The sequence below is a fragment of the Oncorhynchus nerka genome, linkage group LG7 (assembly GCF_034236695.1).
Source record: "Oncorhynchus nerka isolate Pitt River linkage group LG7, Oner_Uvic_2.0, whole genome shotgun sequence".
Taxonomy (NCBI): Eukaryota; Metazoa; Chordata; class Actinopteri; order Salmoniformes; family Salmonidae; genus Oncorhynchus; species Oncorhynchus nerka.
In genome coordinates this window covers 56,532,599-56,550,443 of record NC_088402.1, presented here as the reverse complement: position 1 = coordinate 56,550,443, position 17,845 = coordinate 56,532,599, and the positions used below count along the sequence as shown (strand labels likewise).

The window sequence follows — 17,845 nt, the reverse complement described above, 5'->3', positions numbered from 1 at the left end:
AATTTTAGCAACCAGGAAATGACGGAGCTATTTCTGCAGTGCAGCTTCATCTTCTTGATGTACTAACCATAATATTCATGTGGCATTTTAAATTATTCAATTAGCAGCAAAAGACTGTACAATACTTTGCAATAATCTGCCTGAGCCTTGATGAATAAATACTGCAACTAGGACGTGTGTTTTACCATCCATCAAATAAACCCTTCATTTATTCATGTGTAAGTAGGGCAACAGAACTAGAAAAAAATAGCCTTTTATTAGAAAAACAGATACAGTTGAAAAATGTACCTCCATTGAGAACATAATGTATTATATAAACATCACTGACCAAATATACTGTATAATGAACAAAAACAAAAATCATAGTGCTACTGATATACACAGATACATCAATATTCCTATAGCATTGTGTGTGATCAAACTACAAAGCCCTGAAAGAACAGTAGCCTTTACAGAAACCACTGATGAATCTTCAGCCTACAGCTGGTTCTCATCTCAACAGTGTGATACATCATGACATTGAACTAGTGAGTGACTGGTTCTTAAGTGTTTACCAAACAAACGAATACAGCAAGACCCCAGTAAACAAAGCAGCATTCTTCCAATCATGATGGAGTGGGACAATCATCCTGGCCCCACACTAAGCTACTCTGTGTCCATTAAGTCTTCACCCACACCAGCCTATACCAGGTAAGATGGCCCACCCGTGAGCTAAGGGTTCTTTTTGAACCAGGCTATTGTCTTCTGTTCAGTCCAGACCTTCTGTCAACTGAGATCACTGAATGAGGCGGTAGAATACCCTGCAGGCGAAGACCAGCCAGTGGCTGGCCCAGCTCAACTCTGACCACTTCTGAATGCTGTGGTTGGCCACATAACCCTGAGGAGGAAGAGGACGACAACGGTGACTAAATTTGTAGAAGTAATACATTCATGCAGTTCATGTAGACCACTGTTAATTATTATGTTCTCCATTAACTTGGCCCCAGGCAGTTGTAGCAGTTCTTTGGTGTGTCTTACCTCCTCTGCAGCCAAGTTTTCTATGTCAGCGTCAAACAGGGAGCCCAGGTATGTCAGATGGAAGATGGCCATGGCACTGAAGGTCATGTTGATCCCATACACCCATAGCTCATACAAGAAAGAGATGCAGACCATTCACTACACCAGGGCGGTGTTCTGAATCCCCAACTTTCTCCATGCTATGTGCACTAGCTAGCTCACTCCCCCCACTTGGACCAATTTAATATAAGTGATATGATGGCGCCGAAGAACATGGCTGACGTTTTACATTCTCCAAATCAATTGTGCAATTTTGTTATTTTTTTGTATTTTCTGTAACTTATTTTTTAAACTTGTGTACATAATGTTGCTGCTACCGTCTCTTATGACCGAAAATAACTTCTGGACATCAGAAAAGCGATTACTCATCGCAGACTGGAAGAAACTTTTTTCTTTAACGAGTCTGACGAGAAGGATATCCTGCTTTCAATGGAGCAGGCCCAGATCCACGCCTTCGGGGTCAAGAAAAGACGCCGGAAAAGGGAACGCAGATCGGGGATCCTTCTGAGAATCCGGACGCAAGCGAGTAAACTCCCAATGCCTTCCATTCTCCTTGCTAACGTGCAATCGTTAGAAAATAAAATTGATGACCTATTAAGATTATCCTGCCAACGGGACATTAAACCGTAACATCTTATGTTTCACCGAGACGTGGCTGAACAAAGAAACTGACAATATAGAGCTGGCAGATTTTTCAATGCACCCCCGGCAGAACAGAGACGCTACCTCTGGTAAGACGAGGGGTAGGGGTGTCTGTCTTTATGTCAATAACAGCTGGTGCGCGATGTCTAATATGAAAGAAGTCAAGGTATTGCTCGCCTGAAGTAGAGTACCTTATGATAAGCTGTCGACCACACAATCTACCAAGAGAGTTCTCACCTGTATTACTCGTAGCCGTCTATTTACCACCACAAAGCAAAGCGGGCACTAAGACCGCTCTCAACCAACTCTAAGGCCATAAGCAAAGAAGAAAATTATTACCAGAAGCGGTGCTCCTAGTGGCGGGAGTTTAATGCAGGCAAACTTAAATCCGTTTTACCAGCATGCCACGTGAAACCAGGGGGGGAAAACACACAAAAAAACAATCCTAGACCACATTTACTCCACACACAGATGCATACAAAGCTGTCCCCCACCCTCCATTTGGCAAATTTGACCACAATTCTATTCTCCTGATTCCAGCTTACAAGCAAAAACTAAAGCAGGATGTACCCGTGACTCACTCAATACGGAAGTGGTCAGATGACACGGATGCTACACTACAGGACTGTTTTGCTAGCACAGACTGGAATATGTTCCGGGATTCATCCAATGGCATTGAGGAATACACCACCTCAGTCATCGGCTTCATCAATAAGTGCATCGATGACGTCATCCCCACAGTAACTGTATGTACACATCCCAACCAGAAGCCATGGATTACAGGCAACATCCGCATCGAGCTAAAGGCTAGAGCTGCCGCTTTCAAGGAGCGGGAGAATAATCCCTCAGACGAACCATCAAACAAGCAAAGCATCAATACAGAATTAAGATTGAATCCTACTACACCGGCTCTGACGCTCGTCGAACGTGGAAGGGCTTGAAAACTATTATGGACTACAATGGGAAACCCAGACGCGAGCTGCCCAGTGATGCGAGCCTACCAGACAAGCTAAATGTCTTTTATGCTCGCTTCGAGGCAAGCAACACTGAAGCATGCACAAGAGCACCTGCTGTTCTGGATGACTGCATGATCACGCTCTCAGTAGCCAATGTGAACAAAACCTTTAAACAGCTCAACATTCACAAAGCCGCTGGGCCAAACGGATTACCAGGATGGGTACTCAAAGGATGCGCGGACCAACTGTCAAGTGTCTTCACTGACATTTTCAACCTCTCCCTGACCGAGTCTGTAATACCTACATGTTTCAAGCAGCCCACCATAGTCCCTGTGCCCAAGGAAGCGAAGGTAACCTGCCTAAATGATTACCGCCCCATGGCACTCACGTCGGTAGCCATGAAGTGTTTTGAAAAGATGATCATGGCTCACATCAACAGCATCCTCTCGGAAACCCTAGACCCACTCCAATTCGCATACCGCCCAAACAGATCCACAGATGACGCAATCTCAATCGCACTCCACACCGACCTTTCTCACCTGGACAAAAGGAACACCCATGTGAGAATGCTGTTCATCGACTACAGCTCAGTGTTCAACACCATAGTGCCCACAAAGCTCATCAGTAAGCTAAGGACTCTAAGACTAAACACCTCCCTCTGCAACTGGATCCTGGACTTCCTGATGGGCCAACCCCAGGTGGTAAGAGTAGGCAACAACATATCTGCCATGCTGATCCTTAACACTGGAGCCCCTCAGGGGTGTGTACTTATTCCCCTCCTGTATTCCCTGTTCACCCACGACTGCGTGGCCAAACACGACTCCAAAGTCCTGGATGTGACAAACACGACTTTGTTGGTGTCCACATCACCAACAAATTATCATGATCCAAACATACCAAGACAGTCGTGAAGAGGGTACGACAAAACCTTTTACCTATGCATAGTCACTTTGCCCCCACCTACATGTACAGATTACCTCAACTAGCCTGTACCCCTGCACACTGACTCCGTACCGGTGCCCCCTTATTATAGCCTCGTTATTGTTATTCTTATTATATTACTTTTTATTATAGCCTACTTGGTAAATATTTTTTTCTTCTTGTACTGCACTGTTGGTTAAGGGCTTGTAAGTAAGCAAGCATTGTATATAGCGCATGTGGCAAATAAAGTTTGATTTGAATATGCAATTAACAATAGGGTCTCTTATGGAATGCACGGTCAAAATATGAAATATAAACATGGGTGTTAAACAGTCCTGGATGTGACAAGCATGTACCTTCTGGTGCTGATGGCAGCAATTGGTGGGACACTGTTTGGACAGGATACAGGCGCTAAAAATGGCTGCCAGCCTCTCCCTCAGAACTGACAGAAGATGGAAAGACAACTAAGGTGATGCCAATGCAAAACCAGTGAGCAGGTGAATGTGAAAAGCAGATAGAAGTAACTTTACCATGTTCCACATAAGTGATGAAGCCCAGAGACAGCAGCACGGCCCCAAGATGGAAACTCATGCCCTAGAAGAAACTAAATGTCAGATTGGCTTCACAACAGAGGAAGCAACTCAACCAACACTTCACTTTGGCCTCAGCCAGAGGGATCAAGCAGGGACATTTTCAAAATCATACTAAAAACACAGAGCAGTATTCAAGTGCGATGGTGACCTTTGAGTCATCACGTAAGATGAATTCACTGAGTTGGTTGACTCATACTCACGTGTAGCAAGGCACTGGCTGTGTAAGTCACAATGATGGAAGGAAATGTGCCAAGTTTCAACGCATTTTTTAAAACATCTGCATAACAAAATGGGGGAAAGACACAGTAAACAGTTGACATTTTAATATCGCAAAAACATTCTAACCTGGTTTGGTTAAACAAGGCCTATAGTTTTAACATTTCTATCTAATCTAGAGGTCGACCAATTAAATCGGCATGGTCGATTAATTAGGGACGATTTCAAGTTTTCAAAACAATCGGTAATGGGCATTTTTGGACGCCGATTATGGCCGATTACATTGCACTCCACGAGGAGATTGCATGGCAGGCTGACCACCTGTTACGTGAGTGCAGCAAGGAGCCAAGGTAAGTTGCTAGCTAGCATTAAACTTAACATAATCACTAGTTAACTACATATAGTTGATGATATTACTAGTTTAACTAGCTTGTCCTGCGTTGCAAATACTCAATACGGTGCCTGTTAATTTATCATCGAATCACAGCCTACTTCGCCAAACGGGTGATGATTTACCAAGCACATTTGCGAAAAAATCACTGTCGTTGCACCAATGTACCTAACCATAAACATCAATGCCTTTCTTAAAAACAATACACAAGTATATATTTTTAAACCTGCATATTTAGTTAAAAGAAATTCATGTTAGCAGGCAATATTAACTAGGGAAATTGTGTCACCTTTCTTGCGTTCTGTGCAAGCATAGTTAGGGTATATGCCGCCTGGCTCATTGCAATCTGTGTGAAGACCATTTCTTCCTAACAAAGACCGTAATTAAATTTGCCAGAATTCTACATGATTGTTACATAACATTGAAGGTTGTGCAATGTAACAGCAATTTTTTTTTTTTTAATTATAGTTTCCGTATTTTACCATATTAATGACCTAAGGCTCGTATTTCTGTGTGTTTATTATATTATAATTAAGTCTATGATTTGATATTTTATAGAGCAGTCTGACTGAGCGGTGGTAGGCAGCAGCAGGCTCGTAAGCATTCATTCAAACAGCACTTTCCTGCATTTGCCAGCAGCTCTTCGCAATGCTTGAAGCACAGTGCTGTTTATGATTTCAAGCCTATTGTCACATTCTGACCATAGTTCTTTTGTGTTTTCTTTGTTTTAGTGTTGGTCAGGATGTGAGCTGAGTGGGCATTCTATGTTGTGTGTCTAGTTTTCCCGTTTCTATGTTTGGCCTGATATGGTTCTCAATCAGAGGCAGGTGTTAGCACCAGACAGAACTGTTTTGTTTTTTTCACATTTGTTGTTTTGTATTTTGTAGTGTTCACGTTTATCTTCTTTTTTAAACATGATGAACACTAACCACGCTGCGCTTTGGTCCTCTCCTTCGTCCACAGAAGAAAGCCGTTACGCCTATCAACTCCCGAGATTAGGCTGGAAATATTATAGTGCCTATAAGAACATTCAATAGTCAAAGGTATATGAAATACAAATGGTATAGAGAGAAATAGTCATTATAGGAATACAACCTAAAACTTCTTAACTTAATATTGAAGACTCATGTTAAAAGGAACCACCAGCTTTCATATGTTCTCATGTTCTGAGCAAGGAACGTTAGCTTTTTTACATGGCACATATTGCACTTTTACTTTCTTCTCCAACACTGTTTTTGCATTATTTAAACCAAATTGATGTTTCATTATTTATTTGAGACCAAATTGATCTTTATTTATTTAGTATATTAAGTTAAATTAAAAGTGTTCATTCGGTATTGTTGTAATTGTCATTATCACACACACACATACATACAAATAAAAATCGGCCGATTAATCGTATCGTTTTTTTGGGGTCCTCCAATGACATGTATCGGCGTTGAAAAGTAACATGGGATGTTCCAGGAGGTCACCACTAGCACCATGGACCTGGGACCTGGGCAACTCCACATTGAGAGGCTTAACCACTTTAAGATCCCTAAAGACACATTTTGTGCATGAGTCTATGCACATGCAAACACACATTATTTTCACATTACTTAAACTACCTAAACTAATATTACAATAGGCACATACACATTGCGTTACTATCCAATCACAATATTGCAATTATAAACATACACTTAGTTAAAAGGGCAAATTGATAATATACTGACTGAACCATAGATGTTATGTATTGAACTCACCATTTAACATTGTCCTTGTCTTCAGTAAAACCTACCCTGCTAGCACAGTACTTTCTCTAAGGTGGCCAACAAAGTAGTTCCTGAAGTGGAAGGATATAGCATTCTCATAGGCGTGGAGCCACCTGCACACAGGGGAAAAACAGACAAGATAGCTCTAAGATACTGTTTATAGCCTTTTCTCATTTCAGCAATAATGCAATAGCATTATGCACTGACGCCATCTTGAAGTGTGATCTACTAGGCTAGGACTTAACTACTGCTACTACCAGTGTTTGTCTAAAGAACTTTCTTCGTCACGATAACCCTTATCTTGCTTTTGTGCCTCTTGGAAGCAGAGAAAGTCAAATCAAATGGAAATCACTAACAAAGTTGTACTACATTCACATGTCGAAACAGCCCTGACAGATATGGCATGACCAAGGAATTGCTCAGTGAAATGTGCACTCACATGCTCAGTCCTCCGCCCCCGTGGATTGGAATGAAGTAGAGGAAGAGGTATGGGGCAATGCAGTTGGATATCACCAAGCACACCTGGCATTTGACCCAGCTCACTGAAAACGTCTGGAGCCAGGCCAAAGTCTAGGGGACAGAAAGACCATGTAAAAAATGAAAGATTTTAGCAGCTATATTGATCTAAATATAGTGAAAAGTGGTGTCAACTTTTTGCACAAGTGCAAACAATTAGTAAATATGGACCAATATGTTATAAGCCTATATGCGAAATGTAAACTCAGGTACTATCCAGGCATCTAGTTAGCTTTCTTTCAACAAGTTCACTGAGAACACATTTCTTCACCTCTTCAGCTGTGGCTTACCAGCTTGTGCCTCTCAATGGCCTCTTTGTAGCTTGAGTAGCTGACCCAGGGCCCAAAGATGACAGTGCCCACAAAGAGAATGTAGCCTGTGAACTCCAGAGAATTGGGAACAGCAAGCACGGTGCCTCTGTCCAGGTCAAAGGTCAGAGAAATGCCCTTCATGGCCCACACCATCTGAGAACCTGGGGAATTGCGGATGACAGGCAAAGCATGCACAGTGGTTCCATCAGTAAGGCCTCGAATTCAATACTACAGGAGGATGTCTGTGGCTGAAACCATAAAATCATACTTGTCTCACACTGCCTTGCCATCCAATCGTTCAATATTGTTCAATGTATTAAATGATGTGTTATCAAATGTAATGCTTCATAGAAATTCAGGAAAATAAAGTTCAGATTTTGTGACAAATATGGTCTTTGCAGGACATTTACCTCTAATTTTATGCCAGGTCACTGTGTCAATCATATGCAGCTCCCTGTAAGAAAACAATATGAGAAAACAGTTAAGTGGAGGATGGTGCCAGCACCAATGCCTATCATAGAGCAAGAACTATAGATGGAGTTAATTATTCATTACCCCATGAGTAGATAGATGAGGATGGTGGCGGAGAGGAAGATTCTTCGGCTGCTGAAGTGGCGGTTGAGGAACCAGGCAGAGTAGCAGAGCAGACTGAGCAGTAACACCCACACCGTGGACTGCTCAAAGAACAGGTAGAGGGCATATAGACCCGCTGCCACTGAGCCCAGATGTTTCACAGAGGACAAGAGACCTACTGGAGGACAGGCAATACTAAATACAGGTATACCAGGCTGGCACCAAAGGTTTTTGTAGGAATTGGGCTGCTTATAGGTCTCGGTATGGGACTTATTTATCTGTCATTATTACATGTGTCCCATACACAGCAGATGGCTTCATGGCAAAGTATAAATTACATGACTCAGTCTTTGGTTGTGTTCCCCCTGCTCAGATGTTGCATGCGTCAACCAATGGTCGCGGGCCACTTCATTTACTGTGTCGTTGGGCACCAGACTGCTATAACATAGGTATTTCATTTATCAGCTAAACACATCCTATCCAGGCGTTGTAAAATCTGGGATGCGTCAGCAATGCCTGGGCAGAGGAACTGTATCCCCAAAGTTGGGCACATCATCTGTGTTATCCCTCTATTTCAGCCACACGTGTTTCTGACGGGTGCATAAAATCGAGCACAATCTCCATAGACATTGTCAGTAGAATGGCCTTACTGAAGAGCTCAGTTATTTTCAACGTGGCACCGTCATAGGATGCCACCTTTCCAACAAGTCAGCTCATCAAATTTCTGCCATGCTAGAGCTGCCCTAGTCAACTGTAAGTGCGGTTATTGTCAAGTGGAAACGTCTAGGAGCAACAACGGCTCAGCCGAGAAGTGGTAGGCCACAGCTCACAGAACAGGACCGCCAAATGCTGAAGTGCGTAAAAATCCTCTGTCCTTGGTTGCAGAGCTTACTACCGAGTTTCAAACTGTCTCTGGAAGCAAATGTTATGACATATAGGGGAAAGCCTTCCCAGAAGAGTGGAGGCTGTTATAGCAGCAAGGGGGGGACCAACTCCATATTAATGCCCATAATTTTAGAATGAGATGTTCGACATGCAGCTGTCCACATTCTTTTGGTCATGTAGTGTATCATGTTATTGGTCAAGTGAACTCACCCAGCCTACAGAGGAGTCGACAGAGCAGGCAGAGGAGCAGAAGCTGCCAGACCTGTTCCACTCCCTGCTGGGACGTAGGCAGAACACAGCTCTCCGCTAGCTCTTGGAAGAACTCTATCCTGCTGAACTCCATGGTGTAGCCTCAACTATGCCTGGCTCTCACTGGAGAAACATGAAAACAATGTAGCTGTAAGTGAGTGATCAATGTTAAAGTCACAATATGGCACAGCGGTTTAAGGCACTGCATCTCAGTACTAGAGGCGCCACTACAGACACTCTGGTTCAAATCCAGACTGTATCACAACTGGCCGTGATTGGAGTCCCATAGGGCGGCGCACAATTGGTCCAGCGTCATCCGGGTTTGGCCGGTGTAGGTCATCATTGTAAATAAGAATTTGTTCTTAACTGACTTCCCTAGTTAAATAAAAAATAAAGTGTATGATTTCCTACTGTTCAATTGTCAATGTAATTTCAATTAATGCCTTGGCTTTCTTGTGTATACCTTATTATGCATTATAAGTTGGTATAGTCCCAAAATGTGGTAAATCTTTACATTGTATACAGCATATCCATGCATTTACATAGAAAAAAACAACTAAAAGTCCCTTGTCTGTCACGAATACCGAATAAAGTTATATTTGAACTTACTCTGCCGATTGTCCGTGGGGTGGGTCCTTCAGCTGGTTGAAATATTAAACAAAATATTATTAAACCGAATTCAAAACATGGGTCTCTGTGTGTGGCAATCACGATGTGTTTGCTCATAGCCTAAGGCATGTGTAAAAGATAAGTACATATACGCGACGCATGCATACAAACCAAAGTCTTTACATGGTTTTGCACATGTGCCAGGTGATAGACATTTTAACCGCAGTACCGGCACTCTGAAAAATAGGTTAAATTATAATTTCCTGTGGATATTTTGTCTAACATTTCAAACAGCTGAAGGACCAACTGCACAGACAACCGGTAGATAATTGGTAGCACAGTCTGATCTATTAGGCAAGATACCTCATCCCCATATTATTACTTACCCTCTTGCACCCCAGTATCTCTACTTGCACATCTATCACTCCAGTATTAATGTTAAATTGTAATTATTTTCGCCTCTAGGGCCTATTTATTGCCTACCTCTCTACTCTTCTACATTTGCAGACACTGTACATACATTTTTCTATTTTTGTGTTATTGACTATACGTTTGTTTATGTGTAACTCGGTGTTGTTTTTTTCGCACTGCTTTGCTTTATCTTGGCCAGGTCGCAGTTGTAAATGAGAACTTGTTCTCAACTGGCCTACCTGGTTAAATAAAGGTTAAATAAAAATACAATTAAAAAATACAATTGCCCCTAGGTTGTATAATCATGTGCTACTCCATGATTTTGTGTTGTCAATAATGTACAATGCGAGTCCATTTTCCCAGCCACATTCCTGTTACAAAAGTGTCAGGGTCAAACTGTTGACATGAAAAGATTGTTTCTCTAAAAACGGTCATTTTTAACTAGGTTTTTTTCCTGTTATGTCAGTGGTTGCAGGGTTGGAAAAAATAGCAAACTTGCTCTGACTTGGAGCATATTTCTCGAGATAATGTTGCAAGGCAGAGGCAGCAACCCATTGACAAATAACGTAATCTCGCTAGTAGAGATTTAGTCGTGCCAACACTCGAAAACATTTGTTTTCCGACTCTTCACATTCGGTTAACGTACACTGGCTACACTGTCCAACATGGGACAGTGTGTCACAAATTATAGAACAGCAAAAATCGCTCGGAGGGCCCTCCGTTGTCACATGTTGCCAACGAAACTGAGGGTGACTTCAAGAGAGTGGCGAGGGCACCAATACATCTCGAAGGGATCAATAAACTCAAACTTCAGTCGTTACTTGAATGATACAATTCATGTTCCAATTTTAAAGAATAAAACGAGCATGCATTCAAATGAACAAGTCCCCCTCTCGTTTTACAATATATAATTGTCAGTAACAGTTAAACATTTAATTTGGGAAGTATTTCATCTTTTACATGTGTCTCGAAATCAGACATAAGCAAATGCACGTGGTATATAATAAAGGCACACCTCCATTTTTGTAGGCACTAACTCCTCCATGGTTAGTTGGACAAAGCCTATGGGAAAATGAATGGAGTTTTGTAGGGTTTAATTTAGGGATGCATGATATATCTGTGAACATATCGGAATCAGCCGATTTTAGCTAAACATGACAACATCGGCTAAAAATGCCAACATTGATATCAGCCTCGATGTCTAGTTTAACAGAGATGTGCAAAACCGATGTCAAATCTGACGTGCATACAGTACCTACATAACGTAGGTACATGAGTAGGTACATGACGTAATGACGCCATGTAAAATGTTGCGCTACACTTGCAACACAGCATTCCTAACCTAGCCCACAATGTCTGCTGTGTGGATCGAGCAGTCAACAAGTCGAGCAGTCATTTGAAAGAGTAAGAATATTTCAGCAAGACAACTTCAAAGACAAAATCCATTAACGGCAAGATAATCAACCATTTTCTGTCGTGGGTGAGGTTGGCTTTCACTGACTGGTCAAGCACCGGTATACACTACCAAGTGCGCTATTTTTCAGATGTTGCCCTACCGGAGTTACGCAGTATTAGCATCGCTGCGATTAGCTTCACGACTGACATTTGGACCAGCGATATCAGCCCCATGGGCATGCTGAGTCTGACAGCACAGTGGGTCGTCAAGGACTTCGTATTGAGGAAAGTCGTATTGCATGCTCATGAATGTGCTGCTTGTCATACCGCTGCTGCCATTTCAATGGCATTTGAGAACATGTTTGAAACATGAACACGCTAGCTAGGTCCATTCGAACAACTGACTCGAGAAATAACCTCATAAACTGCGCCTGCAGCAGACATGATACCCTCAGTCATGGCATTGAAACGCCTGCTCAGCAAAATTACCGACACAGGCTATGAACAAGCATTTCGGTGGCATTCTCTCTTTACTGTGTTGCCACCATGTTTGATGCTATGTACAAGGATCGCTACTTCGATGCAGACAAGAAACAGGGTTTACGTGAAATGTTACATACACAGCTGGACAAAATGGAAATGGACCCAGTTACAGTGCGCATCGAGGAAGAGAGGCCACGGACAGGCCGAGCTGAAACTTCACTGCTTGACATGTATGATAAAATCCTAGTTGAGAATGAAACGACTGAACAAATGAACAACGAAACACAGCAAGTAAGTGAAAGAAATAGGTTTTGATTAAGTTTTACTGGTAATGGGGACATACATAAATGCCAACAAAATACATTTTTGGTCAGTGTGCAGTGTATGTGCGTGTTTGTAATATTTATTTAACTAGGTAAGTCAGTTAAGAATATATTCTTATTTACAATGACAGCCGACCTCGGGTCAAACCCGGACGACGCTGGGCCAATTGTGCGCCACCCTATGGGACTCCCAATCACAGTCAGATGTGATACAGCCTGGATTCGAACCTGGGACTGTAGTGATGCCTCCTGCACTGAGATGCAGTGCCTTAGACCGCTACATCCATGTGTGTGTGTTAACTATTTAACTGTACTAGAATGCTTAAAAGGCTGCTAAAATGTTAAATATCGATGGTCAGTATCGGGGTTTTTTTTGGCAAGGAAAATAACGGATATCGGTATCGGCCAAAAATGTAATATCAGTGCATCACTAGTTTTATTGAACTCTGAAAATAAGGTTTTTGGTAAACACAGGCTTAGGAGATCGAAAACATTTTGTTCTATGAGAATCTTAATCAGCTAACTTCACTTTTTGTGAATTTTGAAGCATTTATGTACAGTCGTGGCCAAAAGTTTTGAGAATGACCCAAATATGAATTTTCAGTCTGCTGCCTCAGTTTGTATAATGGCAATTTGCATATACTCCAGAATGTTATGACAAATGATCAGATGAATTCCAATTAATTGCAAAGTCCCTCTTTGCCATGTAAATGAACTGAATCCCCCAAAAACATTTCCACTGCATTTCAGCTCTGCCACAAAAAGGACCAGCTGACATCATGTCGGTGATTCTCTCGTTAACACAGGTGTGAGTGTTGATGAAGACAAGGCTGGAGATCACTCTGTCATGCTGATTGAGTTCAAATAACAGACTGGAAGCTTCAAAAGGAGGGTGGTGCTTGGAATCATTGTTCTCCCTCTGTCAACCATTGTTACCTGCAAGGAAACATGTGCCGTCATCATTGCTTTGCACAAAAAGGGCTCCACAGGCATGGATATTGCTGCCAGTAAGATTGCACCTAAATCAACCATTTATCGGATCATCAAGATCTTCAAGGAGAGTGGTTCAATTGTTGTGAAGAAGGCTTCAGGGCGCCCAAGAAAGTCCAGCAAGCGCCAGGACCGTCTCCCAAAGTTGATTCAGCTGCGGGATCGGGGCACCACCAGTACAGAGCTTGCTCAGAAATGGCAGCAGGCATGTGTGAGTGCATCTGCACACAGTGAGGTGAAGACTTTGAGGATGGCCTGGTGTCAAGAAGGGCAGCAAAGAAGCCACTTCTCTCCAGGAAAAACATCAGGGACAGACTGATATTCTGAAAAAGGTACAGGGATTGGACTGCTGAGGACAGGGGTAAAGTAATTTTCTCTGATGAATCCCCTTTCCAATTGTTTGGGGCATCCAAATAAAAACTTGTCCGGAGAAGACAAGGTGAGCGCTACCATCAGTCCTGTCTCATGCCAACAGTAAAGCATCCTGAGACCATTCATATGTGGGGTTGCTTCTCAGCCAAGGGAGTGGGCTCACTCACAATTTTGCCTAAGAACACAGCCATGAATAAAGAATGGTACCAACACATCCTCCGAGAGCAATTTCTCCCAACCATCCAGGAACAGTTTGGTGACGAACAATGCCTTTTCCAGCATGACGGAGCACCTTGCCATAAGGCAAAAGTGGCTCGGGGAACAAAACATCGATATTTTGGGTCCGTGGCCAGGAAACTCCCCAGACCTTAATCCCATTGAGAACTTGTGGTCAATCCTCAAGAGGCGGGTGGACAAACAAAAACCCACAAATTCTGACAAACTCCAAGCATTGATTATGCAAGAATGGGCTGCCATCAGTCAGGATGTGGCCCAGAAGTTAATTGACAGCATGCCAGGGCAGATTGCAGATGTCTTGAAAAAGAAGGGTCAACACTGCAAATATTGACTCTTTGCATCAACTTCATGTAATTGTCAATAAAAGCCTTTGACACTTATGAAATGCTTGTAATTATACTTCAGTATTCCATAGTAACATCTGACAAAAATATCTGAAGACACTGAAGCAGAAAACTTTGTGGAAATTAATATTTGTGTCATTCTCAAAACTTTTGGCCACAACTGTAAACAAAAAAAAGTTAATGAAGGCCATAATTCACAAAGGTAATGTGAACTGACTGATATTATCTCATGGAACAAAATGTGTAAGATCTCCTAAACCTGTGTTAACCCCAGAACTCGTGTTTTGTGTTTATACCAACACCCTATTCTTTCCACACTGACCACGTTTACATGCACACCAATATTATTTGGGATACTTAAGTGGCTTATTCTGTTTTTGAGTTGAGGCACATAAACATCATATATCGTTTACAATAACCAGAAAAGCTTGCATCTCGGTTATGAGAAACTCTGATAAGAGGCCTGGCATATAATGATCTAAGACGGGATACTGTGGCATGTTAACATCTTATCCTGTTTACCTGTTTTTGCAGTCTGCACAGGCTCAGTTTTGCATATGGATCTTGTGTGATGATGTTGTCATCTGATTGTCAAACAAATCACTTCAAGAAGTAGTTTACCTGTGCAATTCGATTCACCATAATAATTTAGCCTACTATAATTAATTTACTATCACTTAAATGGAGTTTCGGGCTTGTAATTTCCGACATTTGGTAGACCATTTGCTTGTCAACTATAGTTTAATACATGCAGCTTCTATTCTGTCATAACTTGTCGCTCCAGAAGACTAAATAAAGTAATGGTCACCAGAATAATGTCTATAGAATAAATGCATTAGTAATGTAGTTAACACTGGTAAAGTTGTCTGTTTTGTTTAGGGATTGGGGATAAAATGCAGAAAGATTGGTCCGATGCAAATGTCCAAATGTCATCAGTTTGACCATTAAGGAAATGAAAAGCTGAGAAAACCAGGAAACACATTTCTGATATGACTTCAGTTCATCTTGGGTGCACATGTTGTGTGGTTGAAGTACTATCTGTTTGCATAACAGTGTCAAAGATAACACATTACACACATTACACTCTGTCAGGAGGAATGGGCCAAAATGCACACAACTTATTGTGGGAAGCTTGTGGAAGGCTACCTGAAACATTTGACACAAGTCAAACCATTTAAAGGCAATGTTACCAAACACTAATTGAGTGCATGTAAACTTCTGACCCACTGGGAATGTGATGAAAGAAATAAAAGCTTAAATAAATCTTTCTCTCTACTATTATTCTGACATTTCACATTCTTAAAATAAAGTGGTGATCCTAACTGACCTAAGACAGGGAATTTTTACTAGAATTAAATGTCAGGAATTGTGAAAAACTGAGTTTAAATGTATTTGGCTAAAGTGTATGTAAACTTCCGACTTCAACTGTACATGTAATTTAATTACATATTAACCATATATCGATGGCATAATTGGCCTGTGATGATCTGTAGGGCCGTGATCATTGACCATTTACATTACACAATAGGTTTGATGCGTGCGCTCCAAGCCGCGCTACGCAGTAATAACTATGAACAACAACTGATACTAATAACTGCTCTCCCGATCGCAACAGATAGTTCAGATGAAAGGTAACAGAGTCGGTGGATTTATGTGCATTCATGGATGCACATAATTTATGGATTAGACGGAGTTAAGGAAGAGAAAGCAGCGAGATCGGACGATGGCGATTTCCTCCTTTTAATGAGTTGAGATCAGTCGGACATTTCCACCTGACCTAATTAATGCGCCCCTGGCCCAGCTGAGCAAGTGGCCATTAATTAAAGGATTCTTCCACCAACTCCATGGGCCTTTTCTACACTAACAGACAGTTACATGACCAACAGCATGGTCAAGCAAGTTAATGTTTCCAACATTTTTGGACCACTAAACAACTATTGATTTAGAACTACAGAGAGTTACCAGTTGCAAAGAAAACAGGAGCTGCCTCCACTATTCCAGCACCATTTCAACATCACCAAATCACCTCTGCTTAGTCTAATACCGTGACAAATGAAACAGAATAACATGTATCCAATCAATTTCATAATCACAAAGATAAAATCATAACAATCATTCATTATTAACATAATTAGGTCATTCAGCAATTCAGTTCAATAAGAAGTCAATAGGAATCATCCTTGAGTCATTTAGGTTCGTAACTATTCCTCATAATCATAAGAATAATACAAATAATTCAATCAATGTTCGGTACCAAAAACAATTTAGTCCAATCAACGTAAGCTAAATATGATGTTGTGTTCTTTGTCCATAGCTTATGCCTTCCCATACCATAACACCCTTGCCACATTGGGGCACTCTGTTCACAGCGTTGAAACCGCTCGCCCACACAACGCCATACACATGGTCTGCAGTTGTGAGGCTGGTTGGATGTACTGCCAAAATCTCTAAAACGACATAGGAGGCGGCTTATGGTAGAGAAATAAACATGGCATTCTCTGGCAACAGCTCTGGTCGACATTCCTGCAGTCAGCATGCCAATTGCACGCTCCCTCAACTTGAGACATCTGTGCTGTGGCATTGTTTTGTGTAACAAAACTGTACATTTTAGAGTGGCCTTTTATTGCCCCCAGCACAAGATGCACCTGTGTAATGATCATGCTGTTAAATCAGTGTATTGGTATGCCACACCTGTCAGGTAGAGAGATTATCTTGGCAAAGGAGAAATGCTCACTAACAGAGATGTAAACATGATAACAGAGATGTAAACAAATTTGTGCACAAAATTTGTGCACAGAATTTGAGAGAAATAAGCTTTTTGTGTGTATGGAACATTTCTGGGATCTTTTATTTCAGCTGACTTTACATGTTGCGTTTATATTTTTGTTCAGTATAGATAGAACGTGACGGCCCTGCCTGCCTATGGGGAAAACAAACTGTGGTTACCTAGATAGGTTACCCCATTGGCATAAACTTGACCTTTTTCAAGTGCAATTTTCTTGTCACCTGCTTGTTTTAGTCAATTACAAAACAACATTTTACAACAACAGTACAACAAAAGTTAACTTTTCAACATTGCTTGCTCCCGAGCATTCTCACTACTAGAAAATGTTTATTATAAGGCTTCCCTCATGCCCCTTTTCGTGATGGTGCTACCAGCCACATGAGTGAGTGCTACCAACTGGCTACTGACCTGAACATTAAGTTAGCCAAGACTAACAACACAAACAGACTCTACAGCTACAAGTAGTGAGTGGAGTTACAAACAGACTCAATAAGTTAAATGTCCTACCTGTGATCAAATGTTTTTCACACACATAGCTACTTGTAGCCTACTTGGACACCAGGTCCCCACTCTCTCATGCCGAATAGCCTGAAGCCACAGGGCTCTTCACACAGGCTCTATTTCCCTATGTGGGAGCATTGTGAACCATAGGTCAGGATTTTTCACATTGAACAACACAGCATCTTTTCGGCATCTTTTGTTATCTGTATAACAAAACATCCAGAGGAAGTTGGCTCTTTTACACAGGGGGTCAATAGGTGTTTGTTTAGTTTTGTGGGCGTGGTCGAGGGGTTTATACCAATAAAACCTAGCGGTCAAACAGGGAAATGGTT

At 41.7% G+C, this 17,845-nt stretch overlaps 1 pseudogene; it reads right to left on the bottom strand.

The window, feature by feature from the left end:
• Positions 1-237: 237 nt before the first annotated feature.
• LOC115132608 (protein-serine O-palmitoleoyltransferase porcupine-like) lies at positions 238-9,157 on the bottom strand (annotated as a pseudogene).
• Positions 9,158-17,845: the final 8,688 nt, after the last annotated feature.